The sequence below is a fragment of the Oncorhynchus keta genome, chromosome 10 (assembly GCF_023373465.1).
Source record: "Oncorhynchus keta strain PuntledgeMale-10-30-2019 chromosome 10, Oket_V2, whole genome shotgun sequence".
Taxonomy (NCBI): domain Eukaryota; kingdom Metazoa; phylum Chordata; class Actinopteri; order Salmoniformes; family Salmonidae; genus Oncorhynchus; species Oncorhynchus keta.
In genome coordinates, this window is record NC_068430.1 from 17,106,640 (window position 1) to 17,128,775 (window position 22,136).

The 22,136-nt window shown below is 44.3% G+C and overlaps 1 protein-coding gene across 3 annotated transcripts in view; it reads right to left on the reverse strand.

The window, feature by feature from the left end:
* The window catches only part of LOC118388306 (kazrin-like), a 342,539-nt gene that overhangs the window by 134,471 nt on the left and 185,932 nt on the right, over nt 1–22,136 (reverse strand). The window lies entirely within an intron of this gene.

The window sequence follows — 22,136 nt, forward strand, 5'->3', positions numbered from 1 at the left end:
TTTATCGAAATTTATCGAAATGTGTTTTTGGGCTGAAATGCCTTCTGGAACATGTGAACTTTCATGTGCCTTAATAAAAAACTTGTATGCCATCTGTAAATATGAATACAATTGTTAAATTACAAGCCGAGTTGGTTTAGCCACAGAAAAAGTCAGCAACATTCCCGCTAGCCATGATTAGCTGAGATAATGAGTGGGCTGGACATGCCGAGAGATGAGTTTGGATTGGTCTGCCATGTAGAAAACTTCTGTCTATTTGAGCTGGTCAGTATGTGTAGGTAATCCTGTCTGTCACACCCTGATAGGTTTCACCTGTCTTTGTGCTCGTCTCCACCCCACTCCAGGTGTCGCCCATCTTCTCCATTATCCTCTATGAATTTATACCTGTGTTCTCTGTATGTCTGTTGCCAGTTCGTCTAGTCTTATCCAGTCTTACTTTCCTGGTTCTGACCATTCTGTCTGCCATGACACCGAGCCTGCCTGCCGTTCTGTACCTTCTCGACTCTGACCCAATTACGAACCTCTGCCTGCCCTTGACCTGTCATTTGCCTGCCCCCTGTTTTGGTCAATAAACAACTGTTATTCTAGCTGTCTGCATCTGGGTCTTATCCTGAGTTTTGATACTGTCTAACGCTGTTTTTTAAAAATATATCATGTACTAGAACTGCATAAGTGTTGCTCTTCACTTCCTGAAGGGCCGAGTTTTGAAATCAGCGGAATTAGAGTATGATAGCTAAGGAGATGGAGAAAACACCTGTCTCCGGATTACATCTTCAAACTAAGGGCAACCATGGCATCCGTGACAGGGAGAAGCGTCCATCCATGATGTATACAAATAAGATAGTCTAGCAAGCTACATTTTCAGATATTACACATTTCTAATTTTGACAGAAAGTAATTTTAATTTCAAATTAAAGTGTACTGTTAGCTATCTAGTTAACGTTAGCTGGCTGGCTTGCTAGTTAACATTGCGTGTATGATCTGTGCATTAATATTATTTGTATCTCAGAGCCATTTTCTTTGCTAGTTATAGCCCAATGTTAGCTAGCTAACATTGAACCTGGTTGGTTAGCTACCTGAAGATTCATGCAGGGTAGTAACATCATGAGTTGGGGTGGCAGGGTAGCCCAGTGGTTAGAGTGTTGGACTAGAAACCAAAAGGTTGCAAGTTCAAATCCTCAAGCTGACCCAGGTACAAATCTGTCATTCTGCCCCTGAACAGGCAGTTCTTAGGCCGTCATTGAAAATAAGAATTTGTTCTTAACTGACTTGCCTGATAAAATAAAAAACATCATGAGTTGGGATTATGGTTCATTGTTTAGCTAGCTAGCTACAATTCATTAACAAAAGACTCCACTATGCAAGTATCCATTTCAATAGGGTGAGTAAAATGGTCAGTGAGGTGTTCTCTCATTTGTAGCTAGCCAGTTAGCTTAGATATGTGACTGCTGTTGTTAGGTCAGCTAGCTAACGTTATATGTATGATCACTGTACAGTCGTGGCCGAAAGTTGAGAATAACACAAATATTAATTTTCACAAAGTTTGCTGCTTCAGTGTCTTTAGATATTTTTGTCAGATGTTACTATAAAATACTGAAGTATAATTACAAGCATTTCATAAGTGTCAAAGGCTTTTATTGACAATTACATGAAGTTGATGCAAAGAGTCTGTCATGGCTGGCTGAAGGATTGGACCAAGGTGCAGCATTGAACTTTATTTAAAAATGACGCCGACAAAACGAAGAACAAAAAAACAACCGTGAAGCTTTGGGCTATGTGCCCTGAACAAAGACAAACCGTGAAGCTTTGGGCTATGTGCCCTGAACAAAGACAAACCGTGAAGCTTTGGGCTATGTGCCCTGAACAAAGACAAACCGTGAAGCTTTGGGATATGTGCCCTGAAACAACTACAAATATAACTTCCCACAAAACAGGTGGGGGAAAAGGGTACCTAAGTATGGTTCTCAATCAGAGACAACGATAGACAGCTGTCCCTGATTGAGAACCATACCAGGCCAAGAAATATAAATGCAAATCATAGAAAAAAGGACATAGAATGGTCACCCTAGTCACTCCCTGGCCTAACCAAAATAGAGAATAAAAAGCCTCTCTATGGCCAGGGCGTGACAAGAGTCAATATTTGCAGTGTTGACCCTTCTTTTTCAAGACCTCTGCAATCCGCCCTGGCATGCTGTCAATTAACTTCTGGGCCACATCCTGACTGATGGCAGCCCATTCTTCCATAATCAATGCTTGGAGTTTGTCAGAATTTGTGGGTTTTTGTTTGTCCACCCCCTCTTGAGGATTGACCACAAGTTCTCAATGGGATTAAGGTCTGGGGAGTTTCCTGGCCATGGACCCAAAATATAGATGTTTTGTTCCCCGAGCCACTTAGTTATCACTTTTGCCTCATGGCAAGGTGCTCCATCATGCTAGAAAAGGCATTGTTCGTCACCAAACTGTACCTGCTTGGTTGGGAGAAGTTGCTCTCGGAGGATGTGTTGGTACCATTCTTTATTCATGGCTGTGTTCTTAGGCAAAATTGTGAGTGAGCCCACTCCCTTGGCTGAGAAGCAACCCCACACATGAATGGTCTCAGGATGCTATACTGTTGGCATGACACAGGACTGAGGGTAGCGCTCACCTTGTCTTCTCCGGACAAGCTTTTTACCGGATGCCCCAATGGACTAGTAACCGAAAGGTTGCGGAAAGGGGTTTCATCAGAGAAAATTACTTTACCACAGTCCTCAGCAGTCCAATCCCTGTACCTTTTGCAGAATATCAGTCTGTCCCTGATGTTTTTCCTGGAGAGAAGTGGCTTCTTTGCTACCCTTCTTGACACCAGGTCATCCTCCAAAAGTCTTCGCCTCACTGTGCGTGCAGATGCACTCACACCTGCCTGCTGCCATTCCTGAGCAAGCTCTGTACTGGTGGTGCCCCGATCCCGCAACTGAATCAACTTTAGAAGATGGTCCTCGTGCTTGCTGGACTTTCTTGGGAGCCCTGAAGCCTTCTTCACAACAATTAAACCGCTGTCCTTGAAGTTCTTGGTGATCCGATAAATGGTTGATTTAGGTGCAATCTTACTGGCAGCAAAATCCTTGCCTGTGAAGACCTTTTTGTGCAAAGCAATGATGACAGCACGTGTTTCCTTGCAGGTAACCATGGTTGACAGAGGAAGAACCATGGTTGACAGCCCGTCTGGTGTTCAACCTTCCCAAGTTCTCTCACATCACCCCGCTCCTCCGCTCTCTCCACTGGCTTCCAGTTGAAGCTCGCATCCGCTACAAGACCATGGTGCTTGCCTACGGAGCTGTGAGGGGAACGGCACCTCAGTACCTCCAGGCTCTGATCAGGCCCTATACCCAAACAAGGGCACTGCGTTCATCCACCTCTGGCCTGCTTGCCTCCCTACCACTGAGGAAGTACAGTTCCCGCTCAGCCCAGTCAAAACTGTTCGCTGCTCTGGCCCCCCAATGGTGGAACAAACTCCCTCACGACGCCAGGACAGCGGAGTCAATCACCACCTTCCGGAGACACCTGAAACCCCACCTCTTTAAGGAATACCTAGGATAGGATAAATGAATCCTTCTCACCCCCCCTTAAAAGATTTAGATGCACTATTGTAAAGTGGCTGTTCCACTGGATGTCATAAGGTGAATGCACCAATTTGTAAGTCGCTCTGGATAAGAGCGTCTGCTAAATGACTTAAATGTAAATGTAAGAACAATGATTCCAAGCACCACCCTCCTTTTGAAGCTTCCAGTCTGTTATTCGAACTCAATCAGCATGACAGAGTGATCTCCAGCCTTGTCCTCGTCAACACTCACACTTGTGTTAATGAGAGAATCACTGACATGATGTCAGCTGGTCCTTTTGTGGCAGGGCTGAAATGCAGTGGAAATGTTTCTTGGGGATTCAGTTAATTTACATGCCATAGAGGGACATTGCAATTAATTGCAATTCATCTGATCACTCTTCATAACATTCTGGAGTATATGCAAATTGCCATCATACAAACTGAAGCAGCAGACTTTGTGAAAATGAATATTTGTGTCATTCTCAAAACTTTTGGCCACGACTTTAGTAATATTATTCGTATCTCAGAGCTGTTTGCTTTGCTAGTTATAGCCTAATATTAGCTAGCTAACATTGAACCTGGTTGGTTAGATTCATGCAGTGTTGTAACATCATGAGTTGGAATTATGGTTCATTGTTTACCTAGCTAGCCACTATGCAAGTAACCATTTCAATAGAATGTCTCTGCGATAGACGTAGCTGGTAATTTCACTGTGGCTATCAACTCCGATTTCAGAGCACTCTCGTCTGAGTGTGCCAGAGTGCAGAATAACTGACTAATTTACGAATGCTATGGCCGGTGTCAGTAAACGTTGGCAAAAAAGCATATATTGTTGCCAGCCGCATAGTGGCAGTCACCAACACTCTGGATAACATACAAATAGCCTAATCAGCTCTGCTAGGGTGAGTTAAATGGTCAGTGAGCTGTTCTCTCATTTGTGTCTGGAAGTAACTAGCCAGCGTTAGCCAGTTAGATTTGGTGCTTGACTGCTGTTGTTAGGACAGAACGCTCGGATCAACCCTTAAAGAGATGGGTGGGGCTAAAGCTTAAGAGGGTGTGAACGATGCTGAATGGGTGTAGACAAAGAAGACCTCTCCAGTAGGTACCAAAACATTCAAAGGCCATTTTCTCAAAAAGTAGGTTATACGTTTATCAACTTTCAAAGCAGAATTACTTTTCCATTGTTTCTAACTGTAGTGTATGATATACAATTTTCTAGCTCTGAGTCTACTTTTATCCAATGTTAAAAACACCATTTAAAATTTTGCTACATGAGACCAAATCGAGCCAGTCAGTCACAAATTACACTACAGTGACATCTACTGCTGTTCATGTCTTGTGACTCCCCGAGGCAGCAGCCCCTCCCTGGGGACAGGTTGGCAGGTTGAGATAGACTGGAGTTACTCTGCACCTCTGCCCCCTGATATGAGCTCTGATTAATTAACTACAAGTGAGCTCTCGGTTGAGTTTTGAATTCTAACCAGATTCATCCAGGCCATCTTCCTACAGAGCAGCTGGCCATGCTTACACAAAAATACTATTTTACATTCCACTCAACACTTCAGATCAATTTACGGTGCCCGTGTTGTAGAGTTACTAGTCGCAGTCCAGAAACCAAGGGTAGCTTGCCTGTCAATGTGTTCTCTGTTTCTTGTGTGAGGTACGGTACTGAATGCCTCCTATGAACCCTCAAATTCAACCATCAATTCAACCTCATCATCCATCTGTGGTAGTAATAATCTCATATTACCTAGATTTCATATGTTGAGTTCCACATAATATTTAATAGTGAAACTTTGCAAAACCAACAAACGAAAACTTAAGTATGACCCCCAATTAGAGACAACGATAGCCAGCTGCCTCTAATTGGGAATCATACCAACACACCAACATAGAAAAAACAAACTTGAACAGTACATAGAAAATATAAACTAGACTATATCCCTAGTCACACCCTGACCTACTCTACCATAGAAAATAAAGGCATCCTATGGTCAGGATGTGACACATTATTTCACCGTCCTTGAAAATATAATGTTTACATTCTCAACTTTATTTTGAATTCAATACATATGGCTTGAAATTGATCCCATACAATTTTACACATTTTGCTTTGAGAGAAGAGAGAAAAATGTGCAGATTTACACCTAATTTCCTGCAATTCTACACACTTTACCATAGAGTGGAGAGAAATGTTTGCATTTTTTTATTTAGTATGATATCTGAATGAGAGTGACGAACAAAATCAATGGGGGGCCACGGTCAGTAATTCAACCACGATTATTACAAGTTTAGATAGCTGAAATGGATTCATTGAGTAAACGTCAGTGACTAACATAACAAGAGAAAAACTGCTGATGCACAACCACATTTTTAAATTTCACCTTTTGTTACTGTTCTAACTCTCAACAGTAAGTTCACACAAAAAATCGTAATAATTGGAAATGGATCCGCGGGCCTACAAAAGTGGCCAGCCACCAGTTGCCCATCCCTGATATACACAGTCACAGGTCATAAACACATACTGGTCTGTTATTCACAACGACTGGAAACTAGCAGCAACTTTGAAGCTCATTGTGATAGCAAAGGTTAAATGGAGTCCGAGAAACATAACGTATTATGTTCCTCTGCGGCATACCATCCAATGGTAGTTGCTTAGCAACAGCTGCACAGGCAACAATAGGCTTAAACTGTAATCTTCTCTCTATAGAAAGTGGTAAAGAACTGCAGAGAAACTAAAGCCTATGTAATACAGCATGACTGATGAGAAGTAAAGCTAACTTGCGATTGATATGCGGCATTAAAAAGACAGAGCCCTCAGAAGTACTGTTCAATAACAACTACCACACAAACAACTCCCAACTCTCATTAAACAGTACTATGAGACCCCAGCTCCCCCAACCTCTATTGTGCTACACATTACTATCACACGCAGTTCTCACAACTACCATGAAAGAACACTTTTACCTTGAACTTTAACAGCTATCATTAAACAACACAGCTGCTCATAGTTCTAAAAGCCGTGAACGGAATCACAAACAAAGTGAACAAATGGAAATACCCAACAAATCCAACCAGAATGCTCACACCTGTCAAATAACTTGATCAACGAGCCGGTTATTGTTGCTTCTTTTCTAAACTAACCAGCTCTCATCTGAGCAGTGTTCTGCAACACCAGATCCTGGCCCAAAAATGTCATTCTGCTGTGTGATAAATGAGATAGGAGTATCGCAGGCTAATTTACGGCTTAAGAATTTCTGAAAAGGGTAAAGTCACCAAATTAGAACAAAATACATACATTTAGTGGGCTGCTGATCGTTGCCTGAGGGAGGACGATAGAAGTGACAGGCTTTTCTTGAGAACCTTAGTGGATCTTACAGTATGTGCTCAAAAGGCAAATTCCTCAATCAGAACTCTATTACAGGAAATTCCCTCATCTGTGCATGAGGCCATTCAAAGCCTCAGAGAGAAAGAGCGAGAGAGAGAAAGAGACAGAGAGAGACCCAGCTCAGTCCTCATCCATTTAGATCACACAGTGGTTACACCTCCTCAGAGGCACTTGACAGTATGGATGAGTCATCCTCCTCTATCCACTTCCTGTTTCTGTCATGTCGACACTCACCCAATCTGTCGGTAACCCCCCTCTTGACACACACAAACACGAATGCACACACGCACGCACACACCCTCGCACCTGAGTTTAGGACAGTGAGCTGCCATATTAGATGTCTGCATATCGCTGATCACAAGGCTACATAATAGCCTCACATGTTACAGTATACAGTATATCTGCGGGGATCCCATTACAAGATGTATAAAATGCACCGGTCTAATTTGAAAGCCTTCTCTACAGTACAGTCTGAAGACAATACTGCTCAGAGATGTGACTGAGAAGTGACTAAAACAAATCCTGCGTAGGAATGTAATGAGACCTGTACATATCCTCCATCCATCCAGCGCAGGATTAGCCGACTGATGCTACTCTAGTCCTGTCTGACACTGACTGAGACAGAGGCTGTACGTTTCCTGCTTTACCTCCAATCACGTCCCCTCCATCCAGCTCCCACGGAACACAGATAGGCCGCCACATCCTCTCTTCCCTTCACACCATGGAGAAGTCCATGTCCTCCTTCCCTGCTACTACCGTTTGCATATCCAAGATGAGGGATGCAGATTACCATGGCAATCTGTCCCCACGCCCACCCCCATCTCCCACCTCTCCTGTCATCAGCCTCCTGCTGGTGACCCCCACCCTGTTTCGCCCCACCAGGGGTCAGACTGCATGCCAGATGGACCATCTCTCTCTGGGTCAAAGACACCCGCCTCCCAGCTAATCACCAGCCACGACACCACTACACAGTGTAATCATATAGGATGTATATTAGAGAGCTAATACCTGATTGTGAGAAATATGTAATGCCTCAGAAAACATTGTTGTAATCCTTTGATATCTTGATCAGAGACAGCAGTGTTAAGGGCTTTTGAGTAGGAGTCTAGCAACAGATCTCAACATACAACCCTCCTGGCATACATACAGCCGGAGGTCCCTGAAAGCCAGTGTGTGGGAGGTGAAAATAAGAATTAGTTGAGTAGAGAATTAGTTGAACCTGCAGCCACTTATAGACGTCAGTTAGTGAGGCTCCTTAGGACATTATGATATTGTTTGACTGGATAACAACCCTGCAAACCAGAGAGTGGGAGGAGCTATAGGAGGACGGGCTCATTGTAATGGCTGGAATGGAATTGTATTTATGTAGCATTATTTCAACAGGGAAGTCACATTTAGACTAAAGTCTCTTTTACAAATGAGCCCTGCACAATGCAAAAACAAAGACATACAACAGGCAAGTATAGATAAACATAAATATAGACAACACATTAAATACACATTAAGATACAAAACATAGTCAATTAAAACAAATACATTCTTTATTCTAAAAATCCTCTGTCAGCTGTCTGAATTGCCCTAGGGATGTCAAAGCATCCAACAAAACGTCTTGTGGAGATTATTCCAAACATAGGGCGTAAGGAAATACATGGCCAATTTACCTACTGTGTAACCCACTTGGATACCGGGTCCCCACATTTCCCATTCTCCCATGTCAAATAGCCTGAAGCCACAGGGCTCTTTTCGCACGTTCTATTTCCCTCTATCTAGCCTGCCTTTCTCAATCCAATTCAGAGAGGGAATTCCTGGTTCCTGTTGCACAATCAATAATTTCTCCACAATAATTACATACACATTCAGGGAGGTTTTATGGTTCGACAGTAGCTGGACCATAAAGTGTTTTTGGAAGTGGGAATGTGGAAATGTATGTCAATGTGGATGGGACATTAGTGTTGAACCTTTGTGTCTGTGTTACTGGAGTTGTTTTGGTGGCTTTGACATTGATGGGTTGTGAGTGTGTCGCTATGTCTGTGAGTGTTTTTGGAAGAGGGTGTTTGCCGTTTGCTTTGTGATGGTGCTAGTTATGCCCCTTTACTCTTCACTGTTGAAGTGACATTCAAGTACTTAGCTTCTTTCATCATAAGTTGTCTAGCATAATCACATTTGAAATTATCTGTGTTTTCTTGTTCAAGTGTTGTCCAGAACTTTAAAACAACAGCCTTGTCCAAAGTGGTATGTGTTGTATTTGATGGGAAAATATTTTTAGCTGTGGCCTGCTGTTCTGCTATTATTAGGGAGAAAAAAAGACAGGGAGAGGATGGAGAGAGGGATGGAGAGAGAGAGAGAGAGAGAGAGAGAGAGAGAGAGAGAGAGAGAGAGAGAGAGAGAGAGAGAGAGAGAGGCAAGGGATAAAGCAAATAATGATGTATGTGGGTACTGAACTGTTCAATGACAGAGCAGCCCTGATGTGGTTTGGGGCAGTGCATTCTAATTCATTACTGCATTCTATGTTCAGGGCTTTTCAAAGTGGGGTCTGTGGGTCTGTGGAGGTACTGCAGGGGGTCTGTGATTTCTTTTAGATTTTGGAAACCTTTTGGGAGAGGCTTTTTTACATGAAACATTTTTATTTTATGAATAGCTGCAACAAAATGTAATTGCGGATACCATTTTTATGTCTCTGTGTCCAGTATATAGGGAGTAGAGGTAGTTTCACAAGCCAATGCTAACTATTGTTAGTGAAATGACAAAGTCTACAGGAACAGTAGATAAATGGCTTCATTGCCAAAACCTCAAACTATTCCTTTTTTTATGGAGGAAATTACAGTCATTGGAATTAATTACAGGTATTTTTCTGCATAAAAATTCTTAGGCGGGCTGTCCAATTGGCTATTTTCAGAATGGAAAAACAGTTTCAGTGTTTCATTTGTGATTATCCCTGACTATCTGGCTTTTATGTGATTGTTAGTTCTCAAAGATGGTATTATTAAAAAAATATGTACCATCTTTGAGAAGTGACATTCAAATAAAAGCTAGACAGTCGGGGATAATTGCAAATTCCCAAAACCCGGCATTCAGACCAGGTACCTATTGATTTGCTTTACATTTTGAGCAGAGGAACATAGTATTAGCCATGGCAAAATAGAACTGCGGGAAATTAGCTTTAAACTGCAAAAATGACTCTCAGCTCCCGGCCAAACTGTGTAGAATTGCATGGAAATTAGCTTAAAATCTGCAACATTTTCTCAAAACTCAATGGGAAAACGTTCTGTACATACAGTAGCCAAGATACCATTCGATCTATGTTAGAGTTTACACTTCCTCCTCCAATGAACCGTGGGGAGGTCAAAATAATGAAACTGTCTACCAAAATGATCCTTTTTAAAATGTTGATTACTTCTACTTCCCACTGGGCACACACTGGTTGAATCAATGTTGTTTCCACGTCATTTCAATAAAATTGCGTGGAATAGACCTTTGAATAGATCTCTGTACCCAGTGGGTTGTCATTATCATTTTTTATTTATTTATTATTAAACCTTTATTTAACTAGACAAGTCAGTTAAGAACAAATGGTTATTTACCATGACAGCCTACCCCGTCCAAACGGGCGACACTGGGCTAATTGTGCGCCGTCCTACGGGACTCCCAATCACGGCCGGATGTGATGCAGCCTGGATTCCAACCAGGGACTGCAGTGACGCATCTTGCACTGAGATGCAGTGTGTTTACTAACATATGATTGGGGTCTCTGGGTCGTCCTCTCTGGAATATATTTTCATTGACAAGGTCAAGGAAGAGAACATTCATGCACATGCATTTTTCATCAGCTGGTGATTTATAGATTATATTGAGTATTTTCTCAAGAGTCTTTGTTGCACTCAGTCTGTGTGCTAGTGGGGGTGTTGGGATGATGTAGGTTGTGCTCTGCCTGTTTGCGTGTGTGTGTGTGTATATGTTTATGTGTGTGTGTATATGTTTGTGTGTGTGTGTGTGTGTGTGTGTATATGTTTGTGTGTGTGTGTGTGTGTGTGTATGTTTGTGTGTGTGTGTGTGTATATGTTTGTGTGTGTGTGTATATGTTTGTGTGTGTGTGTATATGTTTGTGTGTGTGTGTGTGTATATGTTTGTGTGTGTGTGTATATGTTTGTGTGTGTGTGTGTATATGTTTGTGTGTGTGTGTGTATATGTTTGTGTGTGTGTGTGTATATGTTTGTGTGTGTGTGTGTATATGTTTGTGTGTGTGTGTATATGTTTGTGTGTGTGCGTGTATATGTTTGTGTGTGTGTGTATATGTTTGTGTGTGTGCGTGTATATGTTTGTGTGTGTGTGTATATGTTTGTGTGTGTGTGTGTGTATATGTTTGTGTGTGTGTGTGTGTGTATATGTTTGTGTGTGTGTGTATATGTTTGTGTGTGTGTGTGTGTGTGTGTGTATGTGTGTGTGTGTGTGTGTATATGTTTGTGTGTGTGTGTGTGTGTATATGTTTGTGTGTGTGTATATGTTTGTGTGTGTGTGTGTTTTTGTTTGTGTGTGTGTGTATATGTTTGTGTGTGTGTGTATATGTTTGTGTGTGTGTGTGTATATATGTTTGTGTGTGTGTGTATATGTTTGTGTGTGTGTATATGTTTGTGTGTGTGTGTATATGTTTGTGTGTGTGTGTGTATATGTTTGTGTGTGTGTGTATATGTTTGTGTGTGTGTGTGTATATGTTTGTGTGTGTGTATATGTTTGTGTGTGTGTGTATATGTTTGTGTGTGTGTGTGTATATGTTTGTGTGTGTGTGCGTGTATATGTTTGTGTGTGTGTGTATATGTTTGTGTGTGTGTGTGTATATGTTTGTGTGTGTGTGTGTGTATATGTTTGTGTGTGTGTGTGTATATGTTTGTGTGTGTGTGTATATGTTTGTGTGTGTGTGTGTATATGTTTGTGTGTGTGTGTATATGTTTGTGTGTGTGTGTGTATATGTTTGTGTGTGCGTGTATATGTTTGTGTGTGTGTGTATATGTTTGTGTGTGTGTGTATATGTTTGTGTGTGTGTGTGTATATGTTTGTGTGTGTGTGTGTTTGTGTGAATGATGCAGCACTGGAGCCTCCTGTTCTAATGCGATGAGCAGTACTGCAGGAGGGAGATGAGTTCTGCTCCATTGTGAGAGACAGGTAATGAGTGTGTGGTAATTTGCATCCAGACTTTAATTGGTCGAAATGCACGGGTCGAAGAGGCTACACTATCACGATGTGGATGAGTAGAGAGGCAGGTGACAGATTGTGGGGAAAGAGCTAATTGGTTTCTTCTCATCCCTCTGTTGCTCCTGTCTGTCACAGTGAGGGGAAAAGTACCCAATTATCATACTTGAGTAAAAGTAAAGATACCTTTAATAGAAAATTACTCAAGTAAAAGTCATCCAGTAAAATACTACTTGAGTAAAAGTCTAAAAGTACTTGGTTTTAAATATACTTAAGTATCAAAAGATATGTAATTGCTAAATATACATAAGTATCAAAAGTAAGAGTATAAATACTTTCAAATTCCTTATATTAATCAAACCAGACAGCATAATTTTCTTGTTTTTTCATTTACGGATAGCCAGGGGCATGCTCCAACACACACATAATTTACAAACGAAGCATGTCTTTAGTGAGTCTGCCAGATCAGGTGGCAGAAATGATGACCAGGGATGTTCTCTTGATTAGTGTGTGAATTAGGCAATTTTCCTGTGCTGCTAAGCATTCACAATGTAACATGTACTTTTGGGTGTCAGGGAAAATGTCTGTAGGAATTATTGTTTAGGAATTATTGTCAAAAAATATAAATAGTAAAGTACAGATACCCCAAAAAACTACTTAAGTAGTACTTTCAAGTAGTTTTACTGAAGCACGTTACACCACTGTCTGTCCTCATGTCTTTGCTCATCCCTCTGTTGCTCCTGTCTGTCCTCATGTCTCCTCTCATCCCTCTGTTGCTCCTGTCTGTCCTCATGTCTCCTCTCATCCCTCTGTTGCTCCTGTCTGTCCTCATGTCTCCTCTCATCCCTCTGTTGCTCCTGTCTGTCCTCATGTCTCCTCTCATCCCTCTGTTGCTCCTGTCTGTCCTCATGTCTCCTCTCATCCCTCTGTTGCTCCTGTCTGTCCTCATGTCTCCTCTCATCCCTCTGTTGCTCCTGTCCGTCCTCATGTCTCCTCTCATCCCTCTGTTGCTCCTGTCTGTCCTCATGTCTGCTCTCATCCCTCTGTTGCTCCTGTCTGTCCTCATGTCTCCTCTCATCCCTCTGTTGCTCCTGTCTGTCCTCATGTCTCCTCTCATCCCTCTGTTGCTCCTGTCTGTCCTCATGTCTGCTCTCATCCCTCTGTTGCTCCTGTCTGTCCTCATGTCTCCTCTCATCCCTCTGTTGCTCCTGTCTGTCCTCATGTCTCCTCTCATCCCTCTGTTGCTCCTGTCTGTCCTCATGTCTCCTCTCATCCCTCTGTTGCTCCTGTCTGTCCTCATGTCTCCTCTCATCCCTCTGTTGCTCCTGTCTGTCCTCATGTCTCCTCTCATCCCTCTGTTGCTCCTGTCTGTCCTCATGTCTCCTCTCATCCCTCTGTTGCTCCTGTCTGTCCTCATGTCTCCTCTCATCCCTCTGTTGCTCCTGTCTGTCCTCATGTTTCCTCTCATCCCTCTGTTGCTCCTGTCTGTCCTCATGTCTCCTCTCATCCCTCTGTTGCTCATGTCTGTCCTCATGTCTCCTCTCATCCCTCTGTTGCTCCTGTCTGTCCTCATGTCTCCTCTCATCCCTCTGTTGCTCCTGTCTGTCCTCATGTCCCCTCTCATCCCTCTGTTGCTCCTGTCTGTCCTCATGTCTCCTCTCATCCCTCTGTTGCTCCTGTCTGTCCTCATGTCTCCTCTCATCCCTCTGTTGCTCCTGTCTGTCCTCATGTCTCCTCTCATCCCTCTGTTGCTCATGTCTGTCCTCATGTCTCCTCTCATCCCTCTGTTGCTCCTGTCTGTCCTCATGTTTCCTCTCATCCCTCTGTTGCTCCTGTCTGTCCTCATGTTTCCTCTCATCCCTCTGTTGCTCCTGTCTGTCCTCATGTCTCCTCTCATCCCTCTGTTGCTCCTGTCTGTCCTCATGTCTCCTCTCATCCCTCTGTTGCTTATGTAACCCTACACGTAGCTATGCGTGTGGAAAACATTTCATCACATCACATTTAACTTGTAGTCCGTTGTATATTCAGTTTGTGTTGTTGGTCTTGGCTAGCTTAATGTTCCAGTCGGTAGCTAGCTAACACTCACGTGGCTGCAAGCACCGTCATGTAAAGGGGCATGAGAATGCTCGGGAGCAGACAATGTTGAAAATAAATCTTTAGACATGTACTCTTCTTAAATGTAGTTTTGTAATTTACTAAAACAAGCAGACAACAAGAAAATTCCATTTGAAAAAGGTCAAGTAGTTTCTGTGAGCCAACGGGGTAACCTAGGTTACCACAGTTTGTTTTCCCCTCAGGAGGGCGGGACAGCAACGGTGTTCTATCTAATACCGACTGGGACTATGGCCTGTACATGCTCCACTACACAATACGGTACAGTACATGTGCACTTGAATGAAATGATAACAAACCTAATCATCTACAGTAGACTGATAATGACTTGACTTACTGCTGCAGCACTGTTCTATGTAGGTACTTGAGTTTTTATTTATTCATAAAGGCCAGCCACACACACAGTATGTGAAGGTAGTGGAACCAGCAGCAACCTGATTGGGCTCTCATTGACTTCCTGAAAAGGTCACATGCCATTATAGCTAGGTAAGGAAAGCGATCTCACCAGCCTTAGCTACTGCAGCAGAATCTAAAGTATGTTCAGAAAAGCAAGATATCATGTTGGGGTGGGTCCCAGTAGGAAAGGCTAAGGATGTTTTAGCCAGATCATGTTCTGGAGTCCAAGTAGTCTTTCATGTTCTCGTTCCATTTCATCATGATGACACTGTCTTCAGGCTGTTTGAACACTGACAAAACCTCACTAATTCCTAAAGAGGAGTGTGAGAGTCTCACATCACTATAACGTCCATTACCTCACCCATTACAGGTGCTGCTCTCTCCTTCCCTCTTCGTCCCTCTTGTTACAGAGTGTGAAGTCTTGTGTCTGTAGTGTCTCTCCTTCAGAGCAGTTCAACTACGTTTCAGTGTTATTTTTTTCTCTACTCTCATGAGCTTGTTGCGTTTTCACATTCTCTCCTCTCCCCTCTACTCCTCTCCCCTTCTCTCTCCTCCTCCCCTTTCTACTCCTCTCCCTGTCTACTCTACCCTATTCCTCTTCTCTCTCCTCCTCTCCACTTCTCTCTCCTCCTCCCCTTTCTACTCCTCTCCCCTCTCTACTCTACTCCTCTCCTCTCTCCTCCTCTCCCCTTCTCTCTCCTCCTCCCCTTTCTACTCCTCTCCCCTCTCTACTCTACTCTACTCTACTCCTCTCCTCTCTCCTCCTCTCCCCTTCTCTCTCCTCCTCCCCTTTCTACTCCTCTCCCCTCTCTACTCTACCCTACTCCTCTCCTCTCTCCTCCTCTCCACTTCTCTCTCCTCCTCCCCTTTCTACTCCTCTCCCCCTCTCTATTCTACTCTACTCCTCTCTCCTCCTCTCCACTTCTCTCTCCTCCCCACTTCTCTCTCCTATCTACTCTACTCCACTCCTCTCGTCTCTCCTCCGCTCCTCTAATACAGCATGTACAATAACCATGGAATAACTGATCTCCCTCCTCACAACTATAACAGCAGGTAAACTCTGTACCCAGGGAGGCGACACAGAAGACAGACAGACCGAAAGCATCATCCATCCCCCCTACGCAGATATACAGTCTTTGATGGTCCAACCTTCACCATTTAATTTGGGGGATATCAACTCATTTCCAGCTCTCTGGTACAGTACTCATTCCCCTGCCGCCTTGTGGAATTATGGAAGAGTTTCACAGAGCAGAGGCTGAATAGAACAGAAGCATTTCTGGTTTTGGGAGCACATTCCTGGATGGAGGGAGCAGTTGAGTCTCTGGTCGTGGTAATTAAAGGGGTTTGTGGGAAACCCTTCAGTCTGAATCCCCCTGAAACCACACAGTCATGCTGAATGGAATTCATTGTTCGGTTGCCAGGGTGGAAGATTCCACCACTAGAATCCCGTCCTCTCTGAGGAGCTATTATGAGCCGGGCTATGAGAAGGCCAGTATGGGCAACAGTATAGAATGGGCACCCTAAATAACAATGGGAGAGGGATGAAGTGGGAGAGTTTAGAACAGGCATTAGGGAACTGTCTCAGATACTGAGTGTTGAGTCTGTCTGGCTGGCTTTCTGTTACAGTAATATAAAGGGTAGGAAGTCTGTGTGTTTAGGGTCAGAGTTTATTATTATGTTTTATTTCTTTATTTAACCAGGCAAGTCAGTTAAGAACAATGTATTATTTACAATGACGGCCTACTAAAAGGCAAAAGGCCTCCTGCGGGGACGGGGGCTGCGATTAAAATAAAAAAATACAATAAAGATATAGGACAAAACACACATCACAAGAAGAGAGACACCACTCTCTTTACATAAAGAGAGACCTAAAGCAACAACATAGCATGGCAGAAACACATGACAACACAACATGGTAGCAACACAACATGGTAGTAACACAACATGGCAGCAGCACAAAACATGGTACAGACGACAGCACAAAGGGCAAGAAGATAGAGATAGCAACACATCACGCGAAGAAGCCAATGCTTTGGGGAACTTTAACAGAATGTGACTGAGAGAACAGGTTTTGTATGTGGAGGATGAGGGCTGCAGTAGATATCTCCGATAGGGGGGAGTGAGGCCGAAGAGGGTTTTATAAATAAGCATCAACCAGTGGGTCTTCAAATCAAATCATCAAATCAAATGTTATTGGTCACATACACATGTTTAGCAGATGTTATTGCGGGTGTAGTGAAATGATTGTGCTTCAAGCTCTGACAGTGCAGTAATATCTAACAAGTAATATCTAACAATTACACAACATATACCCAATACTCACAAATCTAGTAAAGGAATGGAATTAAGAATATAAAAATATATGGACAAGCAATGTCAGAGCGGCATAGACTAAGATACAGTAGAATAGAATAGGATACAGTATATGCCCTGCGACAGGTACACAGAGATGACCAGTTTACAGAGGAGTACAGAGTGCAGTGATGTGTCCTATAAGGAGCATTGATGGCAAATCGAATGGTGAAGAACATCTAGTCGCTCGAGAGAACCCTTACCTGCCAATCTATAAATTACATCTCTGTAATCTAGCAAGGCCGTCATTGAAAATAAGAATATGTTCTTAATTAACTGACTTGCCTGGTTAAATAAAGGTAAAATTTAAAATTAAAAAGGTTAGGATGGTCATCTAAATCAGGGTTAGTTTGGCAGCTGGGATGAAAGAGGAGCGATTACGATAGAGGAAACTGTGTCTAGATCTAATCTTAGCCTGCAACTTTGATATGTGCTGAGAGAAGGACCATCTAACCATACTCACTACCTAAAGCTCTAAACCTTCAGAGGTAGTAATCACACCGGTGGGGAGAGGGGCATTCTTCTTACCAAACCACATTACCTTTGTTTTGGAGGTGTTCAGAAAAGGTTAAGGGCAGAGAAAGCTTGTTAGACACTAAGAAAGCTTTGTTAAAGAGCGTTTAACAGTACATCCGGGGATGGATGGTGGGTGTTGAGTTTAAAGGGGAAAAGTCTGGTTTTACATTGGATGTCAGCACTGAATGTAAAAGGCTGAAGTTGGAGTGTATCAACATTACAGAGAGAGGACAGTGATGGATGTAGCGACCTGACAAGGATTAGTTATCTCACGAGTCCATGACCACAAACTTTGTCGTCCAAATAGCTCATGTTTCAACCTCCTGGGGTAGTAGTAAAACACATCTGGTTTGAGGAGGCAGGCAGACAGTATAAACACATTCCACTTACAGACATACAGGACCACAGGCCTTGGAGAAGGAGAAAATTAACTCTGTCTGTCCGTCCGTCCGCCCGCCTGCCCGCCTGCCCGCCCGCCTGCCCGCCTGCCCGTCTGTCTGTCTGGTCATAATGTCAGGGTAATTGGGGCCAGGTAAATATTTGTGTATAGCCTCCTCAACTTTAAAAACAGAGAAACCTGCGAACGCTTTCCAGAAGCAGACAACAATTATTCAGAGGAAGAGACTTCCTGTACTTGATGTCAAGATCCCAGAGTGCCGGAGCTAATAATGACATGTCTAATGTACTCAGCACAGAATTTAAGATTTCAAGTGAGAGGGAGAGAGAGCATTGATGTTGATGACTGTACAATACATAGCTCTGCCAAAAACAGATTAAGTTTCCAAAAACTTTCCAGGTGCAAACAGTATCAGAAGCACTTAATCATGGTTGTCTAATAATGTTGCTCTCATTGATTAATCTTGTATTTGATTCGTTCCAAGGTAATTGGAAACAGACTAGAGCAGTGAGAAGTGGAGGGGAGAATGGGAGAAAGGAGAGGAGAGGAGAGCAGAGGAGAGAATTGGAGAGGAGAGGTGAGTAGAGGAGTGGAGGGGAGGGGTGAGTAGAGGAGAGGAGAGGAGAGGAGAGGAGAGGAGAGGAGAGGAGAGGAGAGGAGAGGAGAGGAGAGGAGAGGAGAGGAAGGGAGGGGTGACTAGAGGAGAGGAGAGTATTGGAGAGTATTGGAGAGGAGAGGTGAGTAGAGGAGTGGAGGGGAGGGGTGAGTAGAGGAGAGGAGAGTATTGGAGAGTATTGGAGAGGAGAGGTGAGTAGAGGAGTGGAGAGGAGAGGAGAGTATTGGAGAGGAGAGGTGAGTAGAGGAGTGGAGACGAGATGAGAGGAGTGGAGTGGAGTGGAGTGGAGTGGAGAGGAGAGGAGAGGACTCCATTGGCATTCATTCAGACGCTTTTAATTTGAATGACTGGAGGGCTGCAGTGCAAACCAGCACTTAGCCTGATACCTGGACAGAATGCTCTTAGCCTGACACCTGGACAGAATGCTCTTAGCCTGACACCTGGACAGAATGCTCTTAGCCTGACACCTGGACAGAATGCTCTTAGCCTGACAGCTGGACAGAATGCTCTTAGCCTTATAGCTGGACAGAATGCTCTTAGCCTGACACCTGGACAGAATGCTCTTAGCCTGACACCTAGACAGAATGCTCTTAGCCTGACACCTAGACAGAATGCTCTTAGCCTGACACCTGGACAGAATGCTCTTAGCCTGACACATGGACAGAATGCTCTTAGCCTGACAGCTGGACAGAATGCTCTTAGCCTTACAGCTGGACAGAATGCTCTTAGCCTGACACCTGGACAGAATGCTCTTAGCCTGACACCTAGACAGCATGCACTTAGCCTGACAGCTAGACAGAATGCTCTTAGCCTGACACCTAGACAGAATGCTCTTAGCCTGACACCTGGGCAGCATGCTCTTAGCCTGACAGCTGGACAGAATGCTCTTAGCCTTACAGCTGGACAGAATGCTCTTAGTCTGACACCTGGACAGAATGCTCTTAGCCTGACACCTGGACAGCATGCTCTTAGCCTGACACCTAGACAGCATGCACTTAGCCTGACACCAAGACAGCATGCTCTTAGCCTGACACCTAGACAGCATGCACTTAGCCTGACACCTAGACAGCATGCACTTAGCCTGACACCTAGACAGCATGCTCTTAGCCTGACACCTAGACAGAATGCACTTAGCCTGACACCTAAACTTGATGGATGTGTGGGTAACTTCAACGTTGGTAGAAATCATGAATCCATGACATCTGAGGATGTATGGGAAGGTTCGAGTTATGCCGAACACAGTCATGTCTGGTGTGTGTGTGTGTGTGTTTGTGCGTGAAGCGACAGAGTGTGTGTGTGCCTGTGTTTGTGAACACACTCCTGTAATGTTGGGAATGTGTATTGAGCCCATCCATCACGTTAGAGGTCTGCTGAGCCAGATGAGCTGGAGGAGGAGTGGTATAGAAGGAGCACTCTGCTAAACCTCCGGCCCTATTGGAATGTCACGCTTTTTGTCCCCTGGGTACAGGAGGCTCTGCCTGCGTCTGCACTTCCTCAAAAAAAAATGTTCTCCGCATGCAGTAAGTCCCTGCTCATTGGAGAGTGGATGTATAGTGTAGCCAAGGCAACAATATGTACCAGCAGCAATAAAAGGCTCCTCTGCCAAAGCAATGAGGCATTTTAATAGGGTGAGCTGAAGGACTGTTCAGAGAGCGCCTGCATGCCCAGGCTTTCCTTCCACCCACACTCCCACTAAGTTACAGTCGTTTGAAGTCTGGACTCAACAAAGATTTGGATGAATTAAGGTGAAAACTGAGGAATAGATGTGTGGAGCTGGTGCGAGGTGGGTTACAGGGAGAGCAAGGGGGAGACAGGAGGAGAATGTGGGAGACAGGAAGAGAAGGGGGGAGACAGGAGGAGAAGGGGGAGATGGGGAGAAGGGGGAGACAGGATGAGAAACGGGAGACAGGAGGAGAAGGGGGAGACAGGAAGAGAAGGGGGAGACAGGAAGAGAAGGGGGAGACAGGAGGAGAAGGGGGAGACAGGAAGAGAAGGGTGAGACATGAGAGAAGGGTGGAGACAGGAAGAGAAGGGGGAGACAGGAAGAGAAGGGGGAGACAGGAAGAGAAGGGGGAGACAGGAAGAGAAGGGGGGAGACAGGAAGAGAAGGGGGAGACAGGAGGAGAAGGGGGAGACAGGAGGAGAAGGGGGGAGACAGGAGGAGAAGGGGGAGACAGGAAGAGAAGGGGGAGACAGGAGGAGAAGGGGGAGACAGGGAGAGAAGGGGTGAGAAAGGAAAAGAAGGGGGGATTACAGGGGGAGAGAGGGGGAGAGAGGGAGAGAACGGGGGGGTTACAGGGGGAGAAGGCAGAGAGAAGGGGAGAACGGGGGAGAAGGGGGAGAGACGGGGGAGAATGGGGGAGACAGGGGGAGAGACGGGGAGAATGGGGGAGACAGGGGGAGAACGGGGGAGAATGGGGGAGACAGATGGAGAAGGGGAGAGGGGGAGAACGAAGGAAACGGGGGGGCGGAGAAAGAGAGAGGAGAGAGAAAGGCAGAGAAGGAGAGAAGGACAGAGGAGAGAGAAGGGGAGAGAAAGGCAGAGAAGGAGAGAAGGACAGAGGAGAGAGAAGGGGAGAGAAAGGCAGAGAAGGAGAGAAGGACAGAGGAGAGAGAAGGGGAGAGAAAGGCAGAGAAGGAGAGAGAAGGAGAGAAGGACAGAGGAGAGAGAAGGGGAGAGAAAGGCAGAGAAGGAGAGAGAAGGAAAGAGAAGGAGAGAAGACAGGCATCGTTACAACACTGTATATAGACATAATATAACATTTGAAATGTCTATTATTTTGGAACTTAATGAGTGTAATGTTTACTGTTGGATAGTGAAGGAGAAAGAAGGAGAGCGAAGGAGAGGATAGTGAAGGAGAGAGAAGGAGAGAGGAGAGAGGATAGTGAATGAGAGAAAAGGAGAGAGAAGGAGAGAGAAGGGCAAAGGAGAGAAAAGAGAGAAGGAAAGAGGAGAGAGGAGAAAGAAGGAGCGAGGAGAGAGGAGAGAGATGGAGAGATGCCTAATATGTCTAACATGGCCTAACCAGCGGAATCCCAGCGGGGTTGGTCTCATCATGGTCCATTAGCCTCTGGACTTGGGCCTGAGGAGGAGCCAGTTCCTTAAGAGAGTACAAAACACTCAATCTCTCTCCTCTCATCCCAGTAATGTTAAGTCACAGAGGCACCTGCTTTGGGTTCTGCACCGGCCCCAGTCCCTCCAGTTAAAGCAGTGTCTCTTATAATCACAATCATAAGGTAACAGGTCCAACTCATCCTCAGTGAGATAGCTGCTACCCCTCCCTGCACACCCCTCCTGGGAGGAGAGGAAAATCACTCAAACTTTGTATTTCATAAATGTAATTAACATGCTAGAGATAGAGGAATCTAGCCATCTATGTAAATCACTGCTTCAACCATATTAAAAATACCATCACTGCTTCAACCATAGCAACAATATCATCACGGATTCAACGATATTGTGGACTACAGGAAAAGGAGCACCCAGTACGTCCCCATTCTCATCGACGGGGCTGTAGTGGAGCAGGTTGAGAGCTTCAAATTCCTTGGTGTCCACATCAACAACAAACTAGATTGGCACAAACACACCAAGACA